Genomic DNA, 26918 nt, shown 5'->3' on the forward strand with positions numbered 1-26918 from the left:
TTACTAATGCTGCAAAAGTGCTTTTAGGATGCCCTGGGGATCAAGGCTTTAATGATGATTTGTTAGTGAATTGCTGAATTTAAGAAAAAACTTCAAGTTGCGCTGGGAATCTCTTCCTGCCACTGCAGAATTTTCCTTGGAACAGTGCATTTTCAAGGTTTTTACTTTCAGATATTCGAAACAGACATTTTAATAACTGTTTTTAACTGTAATTTAACTCATTGTTCCTGCTTTTGATCTCGGCCAATCTTTAAACATGCCCTCTGCATTTTGTATTCATGTAACCCGTTTGTTTATTAAAGCCTATTTTCCCTGATTTTTTTCTTAATTAAGAGCCTGTTATTAGACTTGGTGAGCTTGGGGTTAAAAATATGTTACCATCTGCTTCCCATGGTATCCATGCAGTAAAGGGATGTAGTCAGTGCCACAGAGTGATGCAAGAAGTAAATTACTGTGAGAAATTGTTTCCTGGGTGCTGCTGCCACTACAATTTCATTTTATTTTGCTTTACCATGACATCAGCAATCTCATTCTGGGCTTTGGTGGTAATTTGGCTTGAACTTCATTAGGCAGAGGGAATGCCCCTGCACTGATGGAGAGATTCCCCCTTGCTGAAATGGTGAAGTGCTGATTCTGCACTGCACAGATGTTTTTGTGACACAGCTGAGCCCAAAGATGGCAGCCTGTGACTTCCTTAGGAGGCTCCTGGAATTGTTTTTTTTTGGAGGAAAACGATGGTAATACAGTGCCAAAATTGTTGGCTAACAGAAATCTGTTTTCTTCCCCACCCCCAATTTAAAAACAAAGCCAGGGTCTGGATTTCCATGCTCCATGGTTTGCCAGGTTCTGGAAGTATCTTCAGATGGTGCCTCCAACATAAAAACTGTTGGAGCAAGTCCAGGGGAAGGCCAAGATGTTGATAAGGATGTGGAGCACCTCCCCTAAGGAGACAGGCTGGGAGAGCTGGGGCTGTTCAGCCTGGAGAAGAGAAGGTTGTGTGGTCACCCCCCAGCACTTTCCAGGGTCTGAAGGAGCTACAGGGAACCGGAGAGGGGCTCTTTGTCAGGAACTGGAGTGACAGGACAGGGAGGAATGGGTACAGATTGAAAGAGGGGAAATTTAGGCTGGCTGTTACGATGAAACTCTTTCCTGTGAGGGCCTGGCACAGGGTGCCCAGAGCAGCTGTGGCTGCCCTGCATCCCTGGCAGTGCCCAAGGCCAGGTTGGACAGGGCTTGAAGCAGCCTGGGACAGTGGGAGGTGTCCCTGCCATGGCAGGGGTGGCACTGGGTGGCTTTAAGATCCCTTCCAACCCAAACCATTCCATGATTCCCAACAGCCAGAGGAGCTCTGAGTGTGGTTGTTTCCTCCTGATTCTCTGTTTGCTCTTATAGGTCCATGCTCAGGTGTTAGTGGGGTGAGCTCCATAGGGCGATAATGCAATCTCCCCACGGAATAAATCAGGTATGACTCTCTTGTGATGCACTGACTTGGGAGTATTAAAGATTTGGAGAAGAAAATGGCATATCTGTAGGAGGAAAATAGCATTTAGTAGTGGTTTTCCTCATGTTAGCAAATTTCACCTCAAAATGGCACGTTGACCCTGTTGCATTGGCTTTGTTGGGCTGTGTGAGGAACCAAATGAAAATCTAGGGAGCAAAAACGTGGAGAGAGAATAAGGAAGATAAAAGAAGAGAAAAAAAATTTAAAAATAACTGTCTTTGGACTTAATTTGGTCTCTTTTTAAAATATAAAAGTTTGCAGCATGATCTCACATTTTTTTGTTTCATTTTCCACTCCAACTTTGGCCTCAACTTTTTGTTAGATTTGACACAAATCACAGGATAGTTTAAAATACAATAATTACTTTCAGATGAGTTAAATTTTTTGGAAAGATATTTCCAATTTTTATGTTTCATGGCTGATTTTAAAACTTGGTGTTAAAAGTGAAGTTTAAAATACCTGCAAAAAATATTAAGTGTCCTTTTTCTTTCTAAAGTTAATCCGAGGTAAAATTAATGGAAGGTATTCACTTTACACTTAGGTGTGGAAGAGAATGGGAACAGTTTTATTTTTTTTCTATAAGTAGTAACTTCATGGGATTATAATGTCATATTTCTTGATAATACATAAGTGCTTTTACTCCTACATGTACTTTCACACAATGTAAATTTAGTGAGTCACAGTCGAAGTACAAAGGCACTGGGAGTTTGAAAGATTATTTTGCTTTATGCAGCAGAAACCATTATTTGGTATCAAGCCTCCAAACTTTTAAATCATCAAAGTTACAAAAGTCTTGCAGTAATTATAGTAAATACTGTGAATAAGCTACTCAGTTGATACCTAAATTTAGTTTATGCAGAGAATTAATAGACATTTTTGTTTTACATTTGGAGAATAATTTTAATTAGAAGCAATTAAGTAAAATTACATCACTCCAAAGCAAATTGCTGCTTTCCAAATTTCTTCAAATCTCCTTATATTCCATTAGTATGTGAAAGCTTACAGTAATTAAAGTTTGACTTGTTTATATTCTATAAGAAGAGCTCGAGAGGAGTTCAGGGAACCTTTCCACGGGGAAGGGTTTTACCAGATTGCAGAGTGCTCTGATTCCTTTTATTTGGAGCATTTTTGCTCCAAAGCATTTGGTACATCTCCACTCTTGGAGCCAGGAGAGAGAATTAAATGGACAACTGGTGAAGCTCTTCTTCCAAATCTCTACTTATGCTTCTGGTGGTGGCATTGTCTTGATGTTTTATGTGCCTGATATTTCAGCTGGAGCAAATATCTGAACCCAAAAAAGGCTCCTCCAAATGTCTGCACAGGAAAGGTTCCTGCTGAAATTTTTACAGCGTGGTTATAGCACTGCCTAGGTTATGTCCCACATTAAATTCCTCCCTTTTCCATTACCATTTTAGCAGCTTGCTTTTGCCATAAATACTTGTAGGAAGAGCCCAGGGATGAAGCAGTCCCTCTAAAGCCTCTTCCTGTGCCTCGTGACTCAGATCCTTAATGGGATGTCAGGATTTTGTCCGTGCACACGGACAGTGAGCATAAAACAGGAGGTGGGATACTTGGAGTTCACTTTTATGGGCTGAACCATGGGAAAGAAATGAATTGGTTCTCCAAAAGCTGTGGAGAGGAGCAGGCAGCTCCTGCTGCCAGCAGTAATTACAGCTCAGCCAGGTCCTTGCCAGTCACCCGGGGAAGGGAGCTGGCCCAAATGTGTTGGCCACCACTCTGAGGAGTGCAAGAAAATGTTGGTTTGGCACCTCTTGAACTGCATTTCCCTCTCCCTGAGGGGGGATTGGCAAATGAGCTTGTACATAGCAGGCCTTGAGATGAACAACAGCATTTAATGCATGCTTCAACTTCTTTTTTAGATAAGTTTTCAAGATTTTAGAGACAAAAATTAGGTTTTCACAAGAGGAAGTATAGTGGATATTTTTGCCCCTGACAAGGGGGAGAGAATGATGCACCTGACTCCATCTTATCAGAAGGTTAATTAATTACTTTATTATACTATATTATTCTATACTATATTACATTATATTACATTGCATCTAAACTGAATCTGCCAAGCACACAACTGCACAGAAACCTGTGACTGTCACCCACAGTCCTGACACACACACACACACACACAGACCTGGCCCTGATGAGCCAAGGAAACAAAACCCCATCACTGTGGGTAAACAATCTCCATATTGCATTCTACTTTGGCACAAACACAGGAGCAGCAAATGAGATGAGAATTGTTTTTCCTTTCTCTGAGGTTCAGAGAAGGTGAAACCCAGAAATATTCTTGGGAAGAATTGTGCCTTGCTTTTCTCTGTGAAGAGAAATGTGGCAACAAGGAAGTTTGGTGTTTCTAATGGAATTATCACTGCCATTCTCTCTTCTCCATCCTGAGGCAACAGACAGAATCAAATATATGTTCTTTTCAAAATACTCTCTGCAGATGCCTGCATGGACCAGTAGAGGTGTTAAGATCTAAGTGCTGGGAGATCCAGCATGGAAAATGAATATTGCAAGTGTGATTGTAAATATCGTTAAGTTGGCTTTAAAATTATATTTTCAAAATCCTTATTATGGTTTTTTATTATATTTTTATACGTGGTTCAATATTTTTTTCTTTTTTTCTTTGTGATTCTTGAGTATCCAAAGCCAAGAAGGAAAATGAGAAACAAAAGTAAGAAGAAAGAAAAATAGGAAGAAACAAGTTGGCAGCTTTTTTATTGTATAGAAAAAGGAACTTTTAGATATATTTTGAGAGAATTTAGATTTTTTTTTCATGCCTCCTTTTGCATCCTTATAGTGGGTCATGGTACTGTTCTTGGAGCTGATCTATGTGATATTTTTAAAATTAGTGGCAGTAAATTGTCAGCTGTCAAGTTATCTTTAGTCTGTGACAGCTTTGGAAGTGTGGTCCTGAGGCCACCTTACTTTTCAGACAGGATGACCTGGGAGGGGAGTGTGTAAAATAATAGTAAATTAACTTAAAAGGGCTTCCTTTTACTTCTATGTCTTCCTGAATTTTCCTTGGCTACTCTATTCCAGACCTAACTCATATATATATATTCTTATATATTTTTTTTATACTTATCTCCCCTTGTTTTGCCATATAATATCCTGCAACCAACACAAAGGAATTTTGAATTATGAAAGCTGATGATGTCTTCTGGTATGATCATCATCTCTCTATTTAAAGAGGATTTTCTGACTAGCTGAAAACATGGCATTTAGTTCTTGCTATGTTCAGGCTGTGACAGGTCCAACAGCTATTTTATTATAGTTTGGTTTTGAGGCTGGAAATTAAGTCAAATCCAGGTATGATGGCTGCTAGTAAATCTATTAAAATATCTTTAAGGCAGTAGGCAGACATATATTAAATTGCTATGGACAATGCAGGTATTTCTCCAGGGTAGAAATAGGGAAAAAAATGGCTGTTTATACATCATGTGCTAAAGAACATGAATTTTCCATGACAAGCTTTGACTTAAGAAGACCCAAGTGGGGATGGTGTTGCTACAGGAATACCAGTGTGGAAGTTTGCTGTGGTTCCTCTTGAGTCTGTCCTGAAATGGGTGAAATGGGCACCCACCTTCCTGACAGAAAGGCAAATTCCCCAGGCCAGGAGCAGCAGCCAAATCTGCTGGATAATTTTATGGTTTGTCCTCCAATCCCCATAACTGGATATACAAGTTCAGTAGTGGAAAAAGCCTTTTTATTGTATAGCAATGTTGAATATTCTCATTTATTTAAGGGAACAGAGGTGTTAGGAATTTGCATGTGCCTCTGGTGAGGCAGGGTCACTACATTACAGACAAAAATGCTTCTCACCAGAGTTCTAAACAGCATTTCCCAATATCCTGGTTGTTCTCCCTCTTGGGAATGTCTTGTGCCAAGCTGCAGAAGAGCAGCAGTTCCATATATCTGCCCTCTCTATCAAGCACATGAAAAAGGAGGTTTATTATTGGGACTGTAAATTTAAAAATCTTTCTAATGTGGTTGTGGATGTCCTTTGCGTCATGTATTTCATGTACCTGAGTGCACTTTGATATTGTAGTGAAATCTGTTATATTTCAGACTGTTAGAGAATTGAATGCTTATTTTAGTCACTTGACAGCAGTATTTTTTCACCTACTAGCAGCTGAAAAGTATTGCTCAGGATTTATTATCTGAATATTGTCTGTTTTTTAGTAATAGAACATTTTCCATGGAAACTTGGACTTTCTTTCATAGCTTAAGGAATAGAACCAAAAAATACTATTTCAAATTGATGAAATAGTTAATTTTATTTTTAATAATATTTTATTCTTATTACCTTTCTTCTTGTCAGGTTAAATGTGTTATGTATGAAATACAAGTAAAATTGAAAAAGCCCAGATATGTTTTATTCCATATTACTTTCTGTTGGATTTGCTGCATGTTACATAAGAGGACATTAGGCAGACTGTCTATATTCACTTTCAAAGTGTGAAGAAAATGATGGTTAAACATCTCTGCAAATGAAAATTTCAGCAGCTTTTATGTACTGGAATTTAATGCCAACCTAATTACCTCTGTTTTGCTAACATATAAACTAAGCACTGGAACATAAGGTATGGCAGACTAGCTAACAAGAGGGATTTTTTTTGTTTTCAATATTTAAATCTTCTTTTCATAGTTTTGATAAAATTTCCTCGAGCTTTATGTGAAATCATCTTAGGTTGGTGGTGCTGGTAACTCAGGTTAACTTTATCTTCCAACTCCCACCTTAACAGAGCTCAGTTTTCATTTAATCCAAAATGAAACAACATCTTCATATCAAGCATCCTTTTTTGGTCAAATGAAATCACTTCAGGCTTTTCTCACTTTTTTAAAAATAAGAAATAATTTAATAATTTTAATAATAAATAATTTTGTAAATGTAATCATGATGCTGCTGGAGCTTGACCCCCAGTGTCTGTCACAGTCCTGCCACCCAGACAGCACCAAGTTGTCACGAGCTGAGGGTTGGTTTGAGAGAGGAAAAATCTGTGTGGTGCCCATTCCTGTATTGAATAATTGAGAATGGAACACCCTCAGTTTTCAGGCTTGTTTTGAATGCCCAGCAGGAAGTGAATTTTAAATGGAATAAAAAGGGAAGGCACAGGTTTTTGGTCAGCTTTCATGAGGCAGGGTGGAGTGTGGAGGTGTCGGTGGGCAGAGCCTGGAGGTGCCAGCTCTGCTGTGCCCTGGCACTGCCCCTGGGGCAGCCCTGGGTGCCCAAGGGAGCACAGCCAGGGCTGGGGCAGCTCTGCTGCTTGCAGGGCTCTCTCTGATAACTGAGCACATGGGTTCCCCATTAATAATAATTTTTGTCAACAGTGCACAAGTGTGGGGAGATAGAATGAAAGAAAATATAGTGCAGAAGGCAATCTCACTGCTGAGGAGTTGCAGCTGTACAAATCACCAAAGATTAGGAACAGGCCTGCCCTTAACAGGCCACAGCTGTGTCCAATGAGGGTGAGTGCTATAAAAGAGTGGGTGAGGTGCTTGAGAAGAGAGTTGGACTTTGTTGGTTGTGCTGTGAGGAAGGAGTCTGTGCTGTGAGGAGATGCCCATGAGAAATCACTGAGCAGGTATGGAACTTTTGCAATAAGATGACAGCGCACCAGAGGAGCTTGGCTGGGTCTGGGAATATTTCTGGGGAAGTTCCAGCCACCCACAAAATCATTGTAATCAAAGGCTGTGATAGTGGCAGTCAGAAATGGGAGACTTTCAGGGGAATCAAAGGAAATCTGGGATGGGAGGTCTGTCTTCACTATGAGGATGCTCATCTTGAGTCTTATTTAGCATTTTCTTGATGACCTGTCTAGAATTCTTTCCCTGTTTTCATCACTCTGCCACCTGTAGTAGTTTCTGAACAGGGATCCTCTGGACTAAAGGCTCCCTAACCTATTTCATAGCCAAGGTTACCCTTGAAAGTTCTCCCTGTATTACTTTCTCTTAGATTTCAGCCAGGAAACGAAATGTTCAAGGAAAATTCATTTCAGAATGATGGAGGGCAAATCTGTAAATAATCACAGACTTTATAAATCAAGGCATATATTAGGCTAGTCAGAAAGATTTAGGGAAGTGACAGAAACTGGATAAATTTTCTTTATGATGACACTACAGAACAGTCTATAAGAATGGTGCAAAATAGAACTCCAACAAAATAGAAGCTCACAAAACCACATTGTAGACTAGTCTGCTTTATTTTATGTCTGTAATTATTGGTAACCTAATCTGTTGCACTGCTTGTGGATAAATAGCTCTCTTTGATTTGTTCAGTCAGTGCTTGTCTCAATTGATGGTCTAATGAAATTCCAAGATAAAATGGTGCTTGGTGCCCATGGCAGGGAACTTGCTGTGGTGCAGTTTATTCTATGGCTGCAGTATGGACCCAAAAAAAACCCTAAAGAAGTACCCTCCTATAAACACTCAGCGTTTATAGAGGCAGCTCAACTTCCATTTTCCATATTTATCCAAATCCAGGTAGATTTCTCAAGTCTACAGAGGCTGCAGTTATCTTCCCAAAAGGGAGAAGATGCGCTTGATTAGTTGATGATATTCTGATGTCTCTCATAAACCATTCTGGTTCACTTCTGTTTTTTGTGTAACTGGGTGTGTGTAGCTCTATATTTGTATTCTGTTTTTCTATTAAGCACCTGGGATTTGTTCAGAAATAACAGAGGCATTGATACTTTCACCAAACCTTTATCTTTCATTATTTCAGGGTTTATACATGTGTATAGACCTCCTGGGAATTTCAGCCTTCTTAGAGCTTGATTATTATCTTCACACTCCTGTGTAAGAATCACTCATGCAATTCCATGCCTGCCCTGTCAAAGGCAAACCTCCTTGGAAATGTTCTCACCCTGATTCTGGTGACCTCTTTTCTCTTGGGGAAGACAGAAATGGGAGCTTTTCCCTTGAAGAACTATACACACAATTTTTTAAATCTCTTCATTCTCTCAGCTGGCTCTGGAAATTGGAACTAAAGAGAAATCACAGAATGGTTTGGGTTGGAAGGACCTTAAAGATCATCTCATTCTACATGCTACTATAGGCAGGGACACCTTCCACCATCCCAGGCTGCTCCCAGCCCTGTCCAGCCTGGCCTTGGACACTTCCAGGGATCCAGGGGCAGCCACAGCTTCTCTGGGAACCTGTGCCAGGGCCTGCCCACCCTCACGGGGGAGAAATCTAAAAAAAATGTAAAATAAGTATTGTGCAAATGCTGTCCTTTCTGCCCTGAGGGTTTGGGCAAGGCTCTGCAATGAATGTTAGCACTGGAGCAATGTTCTGCAATGAATGTTAGCACTGGAGCAAACCAGCCCTTTCCTGCTCAATTTAGTTGGTAAATCACTGACAGGAAAATGAAATAATCACTCCCAAATTCCTTGGTTTAGGTTCCAATCTGAATTTAAAGTTGTGTGTAGATAATATGGTGTCAATGCTTCTGGGGCCACAGTCCCCAAAAAGTGTGTGCATTTTTATGTAACCACACAACAGGGCACACATGCACACACAAACATGTGCAAATGTAAGCGGAGTGTGTGCTGGCATCTAGAAAATGATGACAAATTATGCTAAAAATTGTTAGCACTTCGTCCTTTCCAGCACTAGGTAAGCTTGCTGAATTAGTAGAGGGTCTTTCCCCCCTTGAGTATTAAAGTATCACAATCTAAAGGGGTTTAGTTCAGCTTAATTTGTTGCTGGGATGGTGTTTGAGGTTTTTTTCCTCAATATGATTACTGATAAATGTTCTCACAATTCCATAGTGGTGGAAAGGAAGAAAACATTAAGTGACTTCAGACCAGTGACATTTTTACTGTATCATGACAATTTCAGGAAATCTGTATGTCTCAATGACAAATTATAAACTCCCATCTGCATCAGAGAGTCTATTTTAGTGTACATCCCAGCATTTCCCTGCACAATATTTCAGTGTGTATCCCAGGATTTGCCCTGCTGCTGGACCATTACAGAGGGTTTTGCCATCTCTGAGTTAGGGAAATCCTGACTGCTTGGTCAAGTAACTAATTCAGATAGGAATTCAGGATTAAGGATGAGCTGAAATGGTCTGAGTTTTACAGAAAAAATGTATTTCCAATGTATAGAGTATGAGGAAGCCTTTTTGATCACAGAACTCTTCATGTTAGACTTCTGAAGGAGCTTTTTTTCTCCTACTGCTCTCATGTGAGCACTGATGGGTGGTTAGGAAAAGGAGCAAGGAGAGCAGAAGAGGCTGGAGGAGCTGGGCTTGGCATTCAGAACATGGGCAGCACCAGGAAAAGTCTGTGATCCTTTGTCTTCAACACTTCCCCCTTCCCTGGTTTCTAAAGAGAAGGACAGTTGCTGATTTTTTTTTTTTTTTTTTTAAAGAATCTCCTGCTGAGATAATTTTTCCCTCCCCTTGGTGCTAGGCATAAACTATGCCTCTTTCTATCTTCAGCTTCCCATCTGTTAGCAGAAAGTGATGAGTCTGAGGAAAACTGCTCTGGAAAGTAGGGTAGCTTCCCCCACGAGGAGGTGCTGGGAAGGCTTGACAAGTTCATTGTGACCATTTGCCTTCTTTGTCCTCATTGCTAATAAACCTGCAAATGGCTCTGTTTTAACTCCTGCAAAGTGTTTGTCTTTTAATTCCCTTTTCCTGGGCTTGAAATAAATCGAGTTTGTTGGGTTTTCTGTTGCATATGTATGATCTCTTGCTGAGTTTCCTGTCGCAGACATCTTTTCATGAAAAATCCTTTCTTTAGGATTTTTCCTCCTGAGAAGCTGAGAGGCCTCAGGAACAAAATGTACCCAATGGTTATCTGCTGCTGTGGAATGCAACAGGTGCATCTGGGATTGGGCTCATGTTGGTTTGTTTGTAATTAATGGCCAATCACAGTCAGCTGGCTTGGACTCTCTGTCTGAGACATAAGCTTTGTTATCATTCTTTCTGATTCTGTTCTTTGCTTAGCTAACTTTCTGATGAAACCTTTTCTTCTATTCTTTTAGTCTAGTTTTAATGAAATATATATCATAAAATAATAAATCAAGCCTTCTGAAACATGGAGTCAGATCCTGGTCTCTTTCCTCATCCAAGAACCCCTGTGAACACAGGGGTCACAGTTTCCAAAGAGGAAAGAGTCTCATGAAGAGAAGTGTTGAGAAGGTGATTCATTCCCCAAACCCAGATTCCTTCTCCTGACTTGGTGCTTCTGAGTGGGGGTAGGAGAGGGGAAAATGCAAACCTGAGGAGCTGAAGTGACTGAGGAGGAGCTGCCAAGATTTGGCAGCAGCTCCCCTTGGTAACATACAGACCAAATCTCTTGGTGTGTCTCTGCATTCATCCTTTTTTTTTCTCCCCCCACACTTCAATAATTCCTGAGTCCTTGGGCCAGTGTGAGTCTGTTTGGCAGGCAGGTAGAGACAGAAAACAGGGAGCTCCTGCCAGCAGGGAAAGCAGATGACCAGGCTGAGGGGAAAGAAAGCCCTTAAAAAAAAAAGGCTGATGATCCCTGCTGAATACCAAAGAGCTGCTGGGGAATCAGATCTCCTGAGACGTCACTAATTGGGGAAGAAAGCTCCATTTTCATCTTGCATACAATTAGACAGCAGAGAAGCCAGCGAGGCTTCATTAGCTCAGCCACTCACAGAGGGGGTTTCTCGATTTCTGCCCTCTCTGTTGTGCAGCCATTCTCTATTCATGGTCCCTTCTCAGTGGCTTCTCATTACTGGCATTCCTGTCTGGCTGAGCTTTTAACTTAGCTTGGCTAAATTTCTTTGGACTCTTGCTCTGTGGCAGCAGAGTGCAGAGCTGTGTGTCCTCAGCAGCAAGAGCCATGCAAGGTCTGGAGCTTCCCTAATAATCAGAAAATCTTGACAGTGTTGGAAATCAGAATTTTACTTGTTTTTGCATTGAAAGCTTGGACTTTGTCCTGTATTCTCCTATATTTTTTTCTTATTCCAGATCTTCTGTTATCTTATCCATGGGCTCTAGAGTACACATTGGCCTTTAATTGCAAAAGATTATTTTCTGTACAAATTATTAATAATCTTAATAATTCTTTTGTCTCTCAGGGAGCAACTTTTTCTTCTTCTGTAGTCTCCACTTTGTGTTTTCTGATAATAATGAAAAAATGAAACCTTGTTATTTTTCATTATTTAACACAGATATCTTATAATTCTTTTGATGAACCCAATTTGATTTTGCTTTGTATTTAAAATTGTTTAACCCCAAGACATGGCTTAGTTTAAAAAAAAACCAAAAAACCCTCAGGTTTTTGTTTATGGATTAATTATTTTTAATTAATTAAAAAACCAGAAAGCCATGTTTTTATACTCATATTTCTGACACACTGGCAGCAGCCATGAATTATCCATGTTTGGTGTGTGCTTTCCTTGTTCTTGTATTTAGACCATTATTTTCCTAGTGATGGGATGGCATTGCCTGAATTTCTCTTACATCCATTAAACAAACACCCAGTTTCCTACTTATTGGTATCTTTTGACATCCAAGCAAATTTTTCCAAATTGCATCACATCATGGAGTTAGGGGGTTTGTTCAAGTGAGGGAAATGTCTGTTGCTTGACAAGTTGTTTGTCTTCATGTTCCATCCTCAATTTCCTAAACTCTCCTGATGCTTTGCTTTCCATATTCTGGTTCATTGTTTTGTCATGGTGCTTTGAACATGGAAACAGTTGCCTGAAATATTTCAGAGTTTTCTATTCGACCTTTTTAGGGAATATAATCCTGGTATCTGATCTTGCTTGAATTTTAATTCTGTTTAGCAGTTCACTCACAACAACTGTTCAGACATTGCAAGGATTTTAAAGAAGCTTTAGACATTTTGTAAAGACCTCTCTCTTGATTAACTTTCATGTACATTTAGCATTTGTAAAATACATAAAGTTTAGGGAGGTTTTGCATTGGGGACCCCACACTGGGACAAGTAATGGAGTTCAGCTACATCAGATGCTGATACCTGGTGTTCAGAATAAGAAATACAGGAATTTTTTGAAGTAGTAATCAGTGCTTATTTGGACCTAAATACCTCCAGTACCCAGTACTGGGTTCCTAAGGACTACTGAAGGCCACGGGTGTTTGAATTCCTAAATGAAAACGTGACTGAGCTTCTCCTGGCTGCATTTACAGGAATATCCTCCAGCTCAGTTTTGCCTCTGCAGTAATCCTCTGGTCCTTGTTATCTGCTTTGATAATTTAAAACTCTGATGTGCTGGGTTTTTCAGCTCTGTAAATGCTGTTCCTGCTCACCAGGACAGCTCTTAGCAGGACATCAGCTGCTCTGGCAGGAGCTACCCAAGGCTTTACCCTTTTTTCATGCCAGGCTTTGTCTGAGCTCCAGCAGGTTTGTGAGAACCCTGGCACCATTTCCACTCAGGGCCCTGAATGCAGCCCTGGGGAAGGGTCTTGGGTTGTGCTGAGGTTGGGTTGGGCACTCTGGAGACAAATCCCTGGCTCTGGCTGCCAGCTCTGCCCTGGGCTCCCACCTGCACTGCACACAGCTCACACCACACTGTGCTGTCAGCCACAAACCTGCTTTGCACCACTTCTGCACTTGCTTTGCCTTTTTTTTTTCTTTGTGGTTTATTTCTCATCTTATGCCCAGTGTTAGAGAGTACAAAACATTTGCTTTTATCAGGCATCAGGACTTAAGACTTAATCCAGTTTCAGGTCTTTAAATATATTTTGAGTTATTGTTTAAAACAGTCTTCTGGAAATGGAATATTCACCTACCATACAGGCTCGGGGTCATGTGAGGTTCCTACTGGCTTTTGTTATGTTTTTCATCATTTTGCTGCAACTTTGTCACCTATGTCCCAAAGCCAACTTGCAGCAACCCTGCATTCCACGTACATAAACATCATTTTTGTATTTAATGAAACTTGACTGCCTGCCCAGAGATAAATCTTTGATGCACTCTGACCTGCCTGCATTTCTATTACCTGTGTCTGTAAGATCATTGTTTAATAGTAGGAAATAAAAAAGAAAATCCTTGTTGAGAATATTTGCTCAGTGAGCAGGGAAATCACTTTTGACAGCTAGAATATGCATTGGACCTTGAGGCAAGCAAACAAAAAAAAAAAGATGAATCTATACAGAAGGGCTTTTCCTTTCTTCCCAGTTCTGTAAGGGAGGTTGATGGGGGAAAAATGCAGATGAAAAATACAATTAGATGGCAAGATGCTTTATGTGGCCTAAAGCACATGTAAGATTTGCTCAAAAGAAATAGTCAATTTAATTATGTTTATAGAAAGCCAGGCATGGGAGAGATAATGAATCCATACAGTGGCCAAAAGAAATTTCTGTCTAATCCTGAGTGGTAATTGGTTTCCTTTTCCTAAATGATTACTATTTTATTTTGTAACTCTCTCTTCTTCACAAGCTCCAGAATTAGGTGGCCTGCAGGCTCCAAATCCCATTTTCAGTGCTTGTTTTTGTCCCTCTGTTCCTCTCCTTCCTCCTGTCCCCTTGTGCTCCGCTCACTGCAGCTCAGTCCTGGCCAGGTAGTCTGGCCAAAATAGCTGCAGCCATCTGGAGCAGCCACTGGGAACCTCTCAGTGACTTCCTCTCCTTGCAAATGTCAGCTTCAATCTTCTCTCCTTTGCTTGCTGCTCCTTAATTTTCTTTTCATTTTGCCATTCATTATTCAGCAAGGTGACTGTGCTGTTTGATTGTGGGGATGTACAGTGTGCATGAAAAATGCTGTGCAGGAGAGAGCTCTGCTCTTCCCCCTCATCCTAATCCACATCAGGCTCTGCTTGCCACTGATATGTCATCTCTGCTGTGAGAACCATCATGATCTACTGCAATTATATTCAGATTCAATGTGAGTGCAGAGCTGTCGGAATTTTCTTTTAAAAGATGCAAAGAAAATAAAATTCAGACAAACCATTATTTTTCAATTAAGATAATTTTTTTCATAGCATTCCCAATGCATTTTTGTGTTTTCAGATTTTGGTGAGTTGCTTTATTTACTGATAAACAAACCAAGCCTTGTTTTCTTTCCATGATAGTTATTCCTGCCACTTGCAATTAGATGGGAATGTTTTGCCAATTTTGTTCTGGTTTTAAATAAGCTATGCTTCTATTTGTACAATTGTTTTAAATCATTCTCTAGAACCTTGATAAGGGAAAATTAGGAGCACATTAAAAAATAATCCTTGCATTAAGCAAGTTTAACAGTGATTTTAGGACAATCTTGTGAATAAAATGATGAATGCTTCAGGTTGCTCTCCAGGTTAGTGTTGGAGTTAGGACAGAGCCTAACTCATGGTTCTGGATGGTCAGAGCTGCCAGCACGAGGCTGTTGGGCTGCAATTGGCTGAGCAGGGTTTAAGCAGCGAGGACTAAATCCACACAGCTCTGCCAGCAAAGCTGAGCCCAGGGTTCCTTGGGGGCAGCAGTGAAGGAGGACTCAGTGTTTGGTTGCTTTAATGGTCTGAAGAGCAAAGTGATTTTTTTTTTCTTGACCTGTTTTCCTGAGTATTTGCATGGTTGAAAATTAATATTGCATCCTATGTAGCTTAGAAATTCCCATTTTGTTGAAAATTGAGGAGTAATGTGACTGCCTCCTTGTCTTCCTTCTAGGTCTTTGTCCTGACCTTTTGAGTTCTCTGCACTTTGGCAGCACTCACACAATCCATCCAATGCCTCAGACCGTAGCTGGAGCTGTCTGTCATTTTCCAAGAAGAATTTTCAGGGTGTAATGCACATCCATCATTTACAAAGGGTTATTTCCATTCCAGCTTTCACTCTTATGTGAAATCCATCTTCTCTGGATCCAAACTTTGAGAGCAGAATGGAGTTAGGGACAATAAATGGTGATGAGAGAAGGTTTCTCCTGAACAGAATTTTCCTTCTTAGTGCAAATCTTGGCATTGAGATGTTCCTGCTCAGGAGAGGAGTTTATAGAATCAATATATAGAGTATATAGAATGCTAGAATGGGGCAGGGACACCTTCCACTGTCCCAGGCTGCTCCAAACCCCAATATCCAGCCTGGCCTTGGACACTGCCAGGGATCCAGGGACAGCCCCAGCTTCTCTGGGCACCCTGTGCCAGGGCCTTACACCCTCACTGGGAGGAATTTCAATTTAATTTCAATTTTCTCTGCTTCCCAAGTGGTTGCTTGGTGTCTGGGTACCTTCACCAGAGGAGAATTTCTTCATGACCTTCCTGTCTTTCCTTCCCAGCTATAAATCCTTTGCAGAGAAATGTAGACCTGACAACTCCAGTCAAAACTTCCTCTGTAAAAAAATGGGGTTGCTTCAAGAATTAGGAACAAGTCCTGGAGCTGCCTGTGAGGGACTCGATATCCCCCTGGTGTGTGACTGTTGCAAACATATTTTATGAAAAACCTTTTCTTTAGGATTTTTCCTCTTGAGAGGCCTCAAGAACAGAATGTAACCAATGGTTATCTGCTACTGTAGAATGCAACAGGTGCATCTGGGATTGGTCCATGTTAGATGTTTCTAATTAATGGCCAATCACAGCCCAGCTGGCTCAAGCAGGGAGTCTGAGCCACAAGCCTTTGTTGTCATTCCTTTCTATCCTACTCTTAGCTAGCCTTCTGAGGAAATCCTTTCTTCTATTCTTTTAGTATAGTTTTAATGTAATATATCTCATAAAATAATAAATCAGCCTTCTGAAACATGGAGTCAGATCCTCATCTCTTCCCTCATCCTGGGACCCCTGTGAGCACCAGCACATGTGACAGGGATGGACACCCTGGGGAAGGCAGGGAGTGCCAGTTTGGTGTCTGGTGCTCCCCCTGCTCTCCAGCCACGCTGGGCTGATAACCACAGGAACTACTGTGCCCAGACAGGGCTGCAGCTTCTTCCCAGCAGGCTGCAAGGGACAGGGCAAAGCCACAGCCTGGTTCTCACTGGTTTTGCTGTGCCAGGTGGGTGTTCCATGTGCCAGCTGGGCATCAACTTAACCAGGATGATCTGGGGACCTTCGTGTCTGCTCCCTGCAGGTAGAGCACAGCTCTGGGCTGTGTCCTGCCTGGGGGAGCTGACACACCTCCCACTGCTGCTCTCAGGGTGCCTTTCTGTACCTTGCATGTACCTTCTAAAAATCTTTTCCTCCTGGAACAAGGTCAGCAGGGTTATTTTTTCATTTGCCCCGTTATTAGAGTTCTTCACCTCATTTACAGCAAACCCTTGAGGAGTAAAGCAGATAAGGAAATCCTGCAGGATATGGAAATTTTTTTTTTTTAATTTTAGGTGTTCATTTTAAAGGAATAGACATTTAGGCAAGTATTATTACTTGTACAGAGACTCTTTCAAGTACAAGAAATGTGGAGCTGCCACTGTTTCAGAGGCAAATAAAATTTGGGATTTTTTTCCGAAGCCAGGTTGAATTAATTGGAAAGAAATGAACCCATTATTTCTGACTGATTCAGATGGGCTTAGGAAGGAGATTTTGAAGGTTGGTAATTCTGAGAGAGGAATAGGATGGCATTTTGCATGAAATATCTGAATGATTATTGGTGATTGCAATATCCAAGTCAGGCTGATGAGCTTTGTGCAAGGCCATCATTTAGCAATCTGCAGCAGCTCACTGAGCAGTTGGTGCTTTATTGGTGGCTTTGGGTAATTGTGTGAGGGAAGGAAGGGTTGCAGAGTTGCAGAGCACACAGGGATGGCTGCAAAGAGGGAGGAGACAATGAAAACTGCCTTGGTCTCGAGGAAGCTTTGCAGAGAACCTTTTAAACTCGTCTATCACAGTTATCCACATGCTGCCGGTGCTGCAGTGTCCGGGATGTGCTGCTTTAGACACCCACAGTGGCAAAGTCTGGAAAAGCACCACAACCAGGGTGACTCTGGGCAATTCTGTGAGGATGGGAGAGCTCTCAGCTCTTTGGGGGGATGCTGCTGCTCAGGGCTGGGAGAGTGCCCTGCTTTTCCAGGGAAATGGTGTCAAACCTTCCTGCAATCTGTGGTATTTTCTGGGTCCCCAGGATGAAGGAGGAATTGATGAATCTGACTCCATGTTCTTAGAAGGCTAATTTATTATTTTATGATATTATATTAAAAAGACTGCTATACTAAAACTATACTGAAGGATAGAGAAAGGATGCAGACAGAAGGCTACAAAGAACGATGATGAAAACTCGTGACTGCTTCCCGAGTCCTGACACAGCTTGGCATTGATTGGTCATTGAGTCAAAACAATTCACATGAAACCAATCAAACAACCACCTGTTGGATAAACAATCTCCAAGCCACATTCTAAAGCAGCAAAACACAGGGAGAAGCAAAATAAGATAATTATTGTTTTTCCTTTTTCTCTGAGGCTTCTCAGCTTCCCAGGAGAAGAATCCTGGGCAAGGGGGATTTTCAGAAAATATGACAGTGACAGCAATCCACAGAGCAAAATCAACTCGTGTGGGACTCCCTCCTCCAAGTGGCCTTTTCAGTTCCCTTGACTGGAGTTGGAGGGAGATGAGGAGTTTGGAACTCTGTGCCTGCTTCTTCTTATGTATATGGAGAGTTTGTCCTCTTTCTTTAGCTGTTCTGGGTGCTATTGAGGGATTTATCTTATCTATTTTTAGTCTTATGTATTTGCTAGATAAGAAGCAACAAGCACTGAATCTGATATTTTCAAATCAGAGAGCAAAGAGTAAATATTTAATGTGATAAACAAGTATAAATACTGAATATAATGGGTTTGGATTTTTCCTTATGATGTTTTGGCTGCAGTTACTCAGATGCCCTCCTGCAAGGCTTCAATATGGATGGTGTTGTAGGATGGTGCTGCTCCTTCCCAGCATAATAATCCATATTTAATGTGTCACTTCTGAAATGATAATGTACACATATAGCTGCTGACAAATGTACCCCTTTTGTTTCCCAGAGTAACAAGTTGTCACACTGGTTCATATTTATCCTCTCAATCTCTGAAAATAATGAAAAATACTCTTGCAATCTCATTTACCCCTGGTAGAAGACAATGCTGAGAGCACCTATCTCCCAGCACTGAACACCTGCTGGGAGGGTTCATGCATCAGCTTTTCCTCCTGAAGAGTTTTCTGTCTTTGACTCTTTCTCAGCATCCCCAAAGAGAGCGTCACTCTGCCCTGAGCAGTGTGGGTGTGCCATTGTGCTTCCTCCAATGCACAGCTCCCAGAACGTTCCTGCTACCCAGCCACTGCCTCGTTTTCCCACCTGCTCTTTCCTTAATTGCCATAAACTGCAGAATGACGCTGCCTCAAAGCTGGGTTAGCACCTCAGGGCAGGGCTTTAAACACCAGCATGTGCCTGTGGTTCTGGGGTTTACCTGTCCAAGCAGGGAGGTGCCTTTTAAAACCCCTGAGCTTCCCTGGCTTGGGAGGGACATTAAAGCTCCTCCAGTGCCACCCCATCCATGGGTAGGGACAACTTCCACCATCCCAGGTGGCTCCAAGCCCTGTCCAGCCTGGCCTTGGACACTTCCAGGGATCAGGGGCAGCCTCAACTGCTCTGGGCAGCCCCACCCAACCAGCTCAGCTGTGGGAGTTTTGTTCCTCCATCAGAAGTAACTCCCAACTTTCACAGGATGGGGAGATTCATCCCTGTGTTGGTCTCTCCTTTGGTGCATGAGAAGTGTTAAACTCACAGAGTTTGGGTCGTTTCCCTGGGTGAGTCTCTCCTGTTAATGCTCACACATAGAAATTCCTGCATTATTATGTTTTTATCATTATCATGTATCAGTTCTGCTTCGGTCCTGCCGAGCACGGAAGCTAATCCAGATCCCAAAAGCAAGTCAATGCCAAGAAAAAAAAATTGACATTTACAACAGAATCTTCTGTACAAATTGTTTATTTCATCCAAGCATGGAGCTGGATTAAAAATTGCTTAAAAATCCTATTGCAGCTGGCTACTCAAATAATGCTTTGGTAAGGCTGACAAGGACTTGGGTGCTCAAACAATGCCTGGGGACAGGTGGCCCCTGCTGCTTGTTATTTAACTCTTGTTATTTTTGTTTGGCTCCTGAAATAAATCAGGTGTAAGTACTTAAAAAATCACTTAAAACGGAAAGTTTGCAGAAAGAATTTAGAATTAACTGCACTGGCAGCAATTAATGGAACTGTCTTAAACATCTTTGTGTGAGGTAGAGGCCGAATGCCAATCTCCCTCCTCCTTCCATGGGCTTTTGGCATCAGGGCTCAGAAATGATGCTTTGTTTCTTTTGTCTTGATCATTTTTCTCTCAAATAGTTTCCCTCCAGGACTTTACTTCCATTATTTCCATATACATTCGAAATTTTTGCCTTCCAGCTGAAATTTTTACAGTGCCTAAATCAAAATGGCCCCATTACAAACTTACAGCCAGTTTGGTAATGTAACAACTTAATATTGTTATATAAACATGTTTCCTGCAAGAAAATTTGTTTTGAGTGAAACCATATGCACATGTTAATGGGAAATATTTTTCACACTTCTGCTTTTTTGCCATTCTTTGTATTTGTCTCAATACTTATTAATAGCATCCTTCTGAAACTTCTCTGATGAGACCATACAGCAGATTTTTTTAAGCTGTAACTGGAGTACAATTTTAAATGTCTTGGATGTGATTCCAAACAGAGATGTACAAGAGTAAAATAACGTGCAGTTCCTGATTGATTATATAGCTGTTAATTATACTTAGGGACTGATATTATATAAACCACTGGAGCAAGGCTCCCTCCATAGATAAACCATCATTTGCTGTTTTATGTGTAAATCAGTCCATAAGGGCTTCTCACTGTGGAGCTTCTGCTGGGGAGCTTGATGGAATGATTTTTATTTGAGTTCACGTTGTGTTCTTTGGAGAGGTTGCAGTTCTCATTTGGACTCCTTCCCACCTTTTTCCTACGGTGAAGCAGTTGCAATACTTTAGGGGAGGTTCAAGTTGTGAGTTTTGACAGGTTTGAGGTAACCTCCATTACTTTCCAACGCGACACTGCATTTTGTTTATCCTGTAAATCATGTCTCTGAGGAAGATCTGCTTGGCAAGCAATGCTTCCTGGAGCTTGGTGTCTCACACCTCAATTTCCTGGGAAATTTAGTGCAGATGATTGTTTAGCTGTCAGCATTGGCTGTCCACTTGATTTTAAAAATACTGCTTCATCCAAGAGAGGTTTCTGACCAACCTACAGGCAGTGGATTGTGGATTAGGAATGGTTGAGGTCAGGAGGGACCTTAAAGATCATCTCACTCCACCATCCCAGGCTGCTCCAATCCAGCCTGGCCTTGGGCATTTCCAGGGATCCAGGGGCAGCCACAGCTGCTCTGGGCACCCTGTGCCAGGGCCTCAGCACCCTCACAGCCAGGAATTCCTTCCCAATATCCAATGTAACTCTGCCCTCTGTCAGTTTGCAGCCCTTCCCTCTTGTCCCCAGTCCATCTCCAGCTCTCCTGGAGCCCCTTTAGGCACTGGAAGTGGCTCTGAGCTCTCCCTGGAGCCTTCTCCAGGCTGTCTCCATAGAAGATGTGACAAATATTTGACTGTTTTTTGCTCTGTGTGGTTGTGTGAGAATGGGAGGGATGTTGCCCCATGTCAGGCCATGTTTTATGTCACTATTTTATCCCAGCCTCACTTCTCTGGGGAGGGGATCAGCTCAGAGCTCCCCTATTGGAGCAGTAAATGTAGTAAATTTGTTTTTTCAGGTGTTTATTGTAATGTGGGGACTTGTGTTGAAGTTCATCTCCTGCCTTAACATCCAGTTGCAGCTGGAAAGGTCTTTTCACTCTTCCCCATGGCTGCCCCTCCTCACTTCACAGGAAGGACTCTGCCCCTTCCCTTGCTCTGCTGCTCCAACCTTTTCCATGTCACATTCCCTGGAGAGCTCTGCAGGGAGAACTGAGCTCTGCTTCCCCAGATATTTTCTGAAAAGCAAAGGCCTTCTTTGTTATCTCATAGTGCCTTAGTTTTCATGTGACTCCCTTTGTGGGAGGCAGTTTGGGAAGCCTACAAATATCTATTGGATTTTAATAGATGCAAATATATGGATTTTCCCTCATCACCTGTAGCAGGTTGTGAGCCATGACTTCCCTTTACCGAAAAGGAAAACTTTTCTCTTTTTTTATTAATAAAAAATAGGTAATATATTACATTATTATTATATAATATTATATAATTATATACATAATACATAATGCCAAAATATTTTAGATTTATTTATACATATTAATAATTATATAAATACATTTAAATAAAATTTTAAAACATATACAGTAATATTTATATAAATACAAATTTATATATTTAGATATATTTATAATTATTTTATATAATAAATCTATTTATGTGTTTATCACTAGGTGCAATAATTTCTTTCTATTTTCCTGGTATAGGTGCTGGGATTGCTCATCTGTATGAGCAATATATAGAATATATTACTATATAATGTAGTATATAATACTTCCATATCTGCTATAACTTAAAAAAAGAGAAAATAATGACCCTCCCACCTCTCTCTGCTGCTCCAGTTGTCTGCACTGGATAAATATTCCCTGTCTCCTGTTCAGTGGCAGCTGCTGCCTCTGTACAGCAGCTTCTTCTACACCAAGCTTGCTCCTTGTGTGTTACACACAAACTGATTTTCATAAAGTCATTACTGCAACCCTAAATGTGGCCTCAAGCTTTAAAACATCCTGAGTTTTCCTGGGTTTAATCTTGTGGATTTTATACTTTTGATACTTAGCAGATTTATTTTTCCCAAGTCCTCCTCCTCCTCCTGTATTTCTTTTTAATCCTGCTTTTCCATGCAACACTCCTTTGCACTTTTTTCCTCCAAGTTTCTGCCCAGATGGAGAGTTTTATATGCTCTGAGCTGTCAGGTTTTGTTGTGCAGGGTTTTTAGCAGCAAGGTCAGTCCACAGGAAGTCCTGTTATTCCTAATGAAGGATAGGTGGCACTCTTGTTATTTTTGTTTGGCTCCTGAAATAAATCAGGTGTATGTACTCTCTCAGATTTCTTTTTATAGAGTAAGTGCTTTAGAGAGTGATCTTGAACATGAAGAGGATTTGATTTTATTATTTTTTTTAAATGTGAACACGTACTTCAGTTGCCTGAGTCTGTGGCTGGATCACAGTATTCTCTAGGAAGAGAAAATGTTATTTTCATGAAGACCTTATGGAAGAGTGCTCACCTATATGGCACTGCCTCATTTTACTTTTAAATTTTGGATTGTTTTTTCTATTTTCTTCCTATTTAATAAGGCAAAGAAGAAAGCAAAGCCTTTAATGTAATTTAAACTCCAGTTATTAATACCTTTATACTTTGTATTTTCTTGTTAGTTTGGGATTTGAAGCAGAGGCTTAAGCTGGCATGGTAATCCTGGCAGTGCACGTTAGCAAGTCCCAAACAGTGCAGAGAGCCTTGATTCCTTAAAGCAGGAGAGTAAATCTGTCTTGCCCTAATTCTATCAATTCATTGTACAATTGGAGAAGTTGGTGAGTGTGAGTGTTTTCTCTCAGGCTTCAGAAATGTGAAGCACAGCACAGCCCATGCTGGTGAGGCATGTGTGGGGTGCTTCACAGGAAAATTGGGGTTTTAAAGCTCAGCTCCCTGGGATGTTTTCCCTCCTCAGGTTCTGTGGAGGGGTTCCATCCTTGATGCTCTCTTGCTGCAAATCAGCTCCGTGTCCTTGCTCCCTGGGCTGGCAGATTCCTCTGGCTGAGGCCAAATGCTCTGCTGACCTCAGCCCTGCTCCTCTGGATCCTCCTGTCAGTCCATTGGTCCTGCTCCAGCTCTTCCCAGAAAGAGAAGAGCTCTTGCCCCAAGGCTGAAAGGATGAGAAAAGTTTCCATGAGTGTGAATCTCTTCCATGTGAACATCTAAATACTCAGGATTTTGTGGAGTGTTCTGGCCATGGGAACATCTCTGTGATGGGGTCATGGCCTTCTCCATGGCCTTCTCCATGGCCACAGACTTTTCCAGGCAATTTCCCATCTGAAGCCCTCAAAGCAAAGCCATTCCCAAGCTCTGAATCTCCTGTAAAGCTGCTTTGGTTGTGTGGTTTAAATAGAAAGTTAAATAGGAAATATGGAAGGAAAAGGAGATGTTGGTTCCAGACATAAAAAAATCCCAAATACTTGTGTGGATTTCATTGGACATTTCACAAGAGGTACTACTCTCTAAGCATGGCATAATGTGCTTTGTGGGTTTTAATTTTTTTTTTTCAAGCTTAAATTTTAGTTAACTACAGTTTAGATTTCTGGACTTGACTCTATGTTGGGATGGTATGAACTTAGATGAAAGCAAATCTCTCTTGAAAGAATTTCCAATCTAATTTAGTTTTTAGGTATCTTCACTTTAAAATATTTAGTTAGTATATATTCACTAGGGAAAGAGTGCTTGATTTAATTTTCATGATGATTGGATTATAGAATTAAAAGTTGATTGAACAAGTTGTTTTGTTTTATTGGTTGAAGGAACGTAACTCGGCAGTTTATTTTGCAGTTTATATTTTTGGTGCCATCTCATGTAACACAGGCTCATGTATTACTCATCCCTCCCTTCTCCTGCAAAGCCTTTTGGATTTTTTATTTCTCTTTTTAATTTCAATACCCTGGAGTGTTTGAATTGAAGAGTCTCAAATAAAAATCTATTTTGGGGCAGGAAGTTTTCTTGATGTTTTGGATAACATTTACTTCTACTTTCTAATGCCAAATCATCTTTCAAGCTGATGCCATTAAGGCAGAGAATTTGGTGGTTTGTATAATAATACAAGTCCCAAATGGTGGCAGTTATTGAAGTTAACACTTTTTGCCCAACTGTGGGAGTACCAGCATCTTTGAAAGATTCCAATTTTGGTTCTTATTTATGCTTGACATTTAATGTGCTTGACATTCTGATTATTTTACACCTACCTAATTTCTTCTAGCTCCAGGGCTAATGACAATATTTTAAGCATCTGTGAAGTGTAGCTGTGTGTTATGGAGCAGGTGCAAGGCTACAAATGGAAGGAAAAAGTCCCTCAACTATTTCTGGAATCATTGTTTCTTTTGTGTTGCATATCTCAGGGTCAGGTAGAGTTTCTCACCAGCTTGGTGTGGTTACCAGTACTAGCTTTACTAATATTTTCTATCCTGTTATTTAGCCATATGCTTATCTGTGTGTGTATAGATATAAATAAATCACATAATGTGGACTGGGTGCTCACAAGGTGTCCTTTGTGATCTAGGGGTGAGGCAGCAGAGAGAGAGTTTCCCAAGTTGTTACTGGAGATTTATACTTTCCCTAAATTTTGAATTAAAACAACAAATTATAAAATTCAGCCCTTTAAACTGAGCTCATGTGTCCATGGCACACCTTTAGTGTAGCACTTAGAACTGTGTCTTGGTTTATAGGTAATTGGGATATAACCACATAAATGAAAATATATGGGAAAAAATTACCCAAATGATTGGAAGTACACTCTGTGTAAAGTCTTTACTCTCCAATTTCAAAGTAATTTTATTAATCTTTTTGAGTCATATTCCCACTTATTATGTGGTTCCCTGCAGTCATGTCAGGTTTTAGGCTCTTTTGAAAAGGTTAAACTGGTTATCAGGGAAAGAGGATGAAAACAGTGGGAAAACCAAGTTCTTCATAGAAGTGCAGCTGGTGGCCACAATTTGCTTTTTCATGTACTGGGAATCTTGGGTTGCATTTGACTGTTGACTACATGAGAAGAGAAAACTTAAAATACTTTATTTTACAGACCCATGTGGGTACATGTTAAATACTCACCCAAAACAATCACCATGGCCCAGCCAGGGGTCTTTGAAGCAGCCCTGACTGAATGGGTTTTAGGAACAATTTGAAAAATTCCTTTATTTTGCAATCTTGCCACCTGGTGGTACAGCCTGATAATAAATATTTGGTTAGAAACCTGTTCCAAAAGTCATATTTTCTTTGGTAGACAGGGTCTTGAGACTGGGATTTCAGACTGGATCCTGTTTGTAGCAGGCAGGTTCAGTGTGTTCCTCCTTCACTGTTAGTGCAAGGCTGTGCATCCCTTGGCATTAAATAGCACAGAGTCACATCAGAGGCTGCCTTGGCTTGGAAGGGACCCTAAATCCCATCCAGTGCCGCCCCTGCCATGGCAGGGACACCTTCCACCATCCCAGGCTGCTCCAATCCCCAATGTCCAGCCTGGCCTTGGGCACTGCCAGGGATCCAGGGGCAGCCACAGCTGCTCTGGGCACCTGTGCCAGGGCCTGCCCACCCTCACAGGGAAGGATTTTTTTCCTAATATCCCATCTAACCCTGCCCTGCCTGTGTGAAGCCATTCCCCATGTTCTGTCACTTGTAAATCATCTCTCTCCATCTTCCCTGCAGCCCCTCCAGGCCCTGCAAGGCCACAATTCAGGGAGCCCAAAGCTTCTCCTGTGCAGGTGAACACTCCCAGCTGTGCCAGCCTTTCCTCCCAGCGGAGCTGCTCCATCCTCTGCTCATCCTGGAGCCTCCTCTGGGCTCTTCAGGTCCCTCCTGTACTGGCCCAGGCCCTGCTGCCCTCACTGGGCTCAGCCCAGGGCAGGGGATTTGGGGTCCCAGACATGGCTGGGGCATGTCCAGCCTCTCTGAAGCACTCTCACCTCCCCGTGCTTCTCCCCTGGGCTGCTCCATCTTTCCATAACCCAAAATCACCTCCCACTGATTTCCACAGCCATGAGGGGAGAGGAAGCCTGGGGATATTGTGTGGTCCTGGAGCTCTGTGTTGTGCATGAACCTTCACAATACATTTGAAATGTGGTTTACAGAGGAATGGTGTCCATGTCCTGGAAGTCCCAGGGAAATTACACAAACTGAACTGAGCTAAATTAGAGTAAGAATATTTAAGGGATGTTGCTATACCTCAAACAAATGCCAGCAATATGGAACTGAAATGGGTCTGGATAATTGGAATGTTCATTTGGGCACAAGGTGGAGGCTGAATAAAGCCCATGATGTGCCAAACCTGGCAGAGCTGACACAGTGGCAGGAGCATGGGGACAGTCGCTCATTTATGCTAATCCAAGATGAAGCAGATGTGATGCTACTGGTGTCTGCAGGGAAATCCTCATTTATAATGAAAGATGTTTTCACATGGTGTTCAAAGGGCCTTAAACAATCCAGTTTTTGCAAGCTGAATCCAAACATGATTCACTGAGGGGTGTGATGAATTGATCATTAGCTGGAGCTCACAAGCCACAAGTGGATATTTGCTCTCCCAGGAGTGTCCCCTCCGGCTCTGCCAGAAGCTGAGGTTTGACACCAGAGGAACCCAATGTAATCCTGTGCTTGGGTCAGACATGGCATCCTGCTGGAGACAACAATCCCTTTTAGTACCAAACCATGAAAAATGGATTTATTTCTGTCTGTCCTTACAGTGTAAGGGTGTGTTCCCACATCCTGTCCAAGGAGGGCCTCTCCTTGCCTGTCATTCCCTGCACCCTCCTGAG

The 26918-nt window shown here is 41.5% G+C and overlaps 1 protein-coding gene across 1 annotated transcript in view; it reads left to right on the forward strand.

Moving 5' to 3' along the window:
• ATP2B2 (ATPase plasma membrane Ca2+ transporting 2) overlaps window positions 1-26918 on the forward strand; it is a 301755-nt gene that overhangs the window by 9955 nt on the left and 264882 nt on the right. The window lies entirely within an intron of this gene.

The sequence above is a fragment of the Molothrus aeneus genome, chromosome 12, assembly GCF_037042795.1.
Source record: "Molothrus aeneus isolate 106 chromosome 12, BPBGC_Maene_1.0, whole genome shotgun sequence".
Taxonomy (NCBI): Eukaryota; Metazoa; Chordata; class Aves; order Passeriformes; family Icteridae; genus Molothrus; species Molothrus aeneus.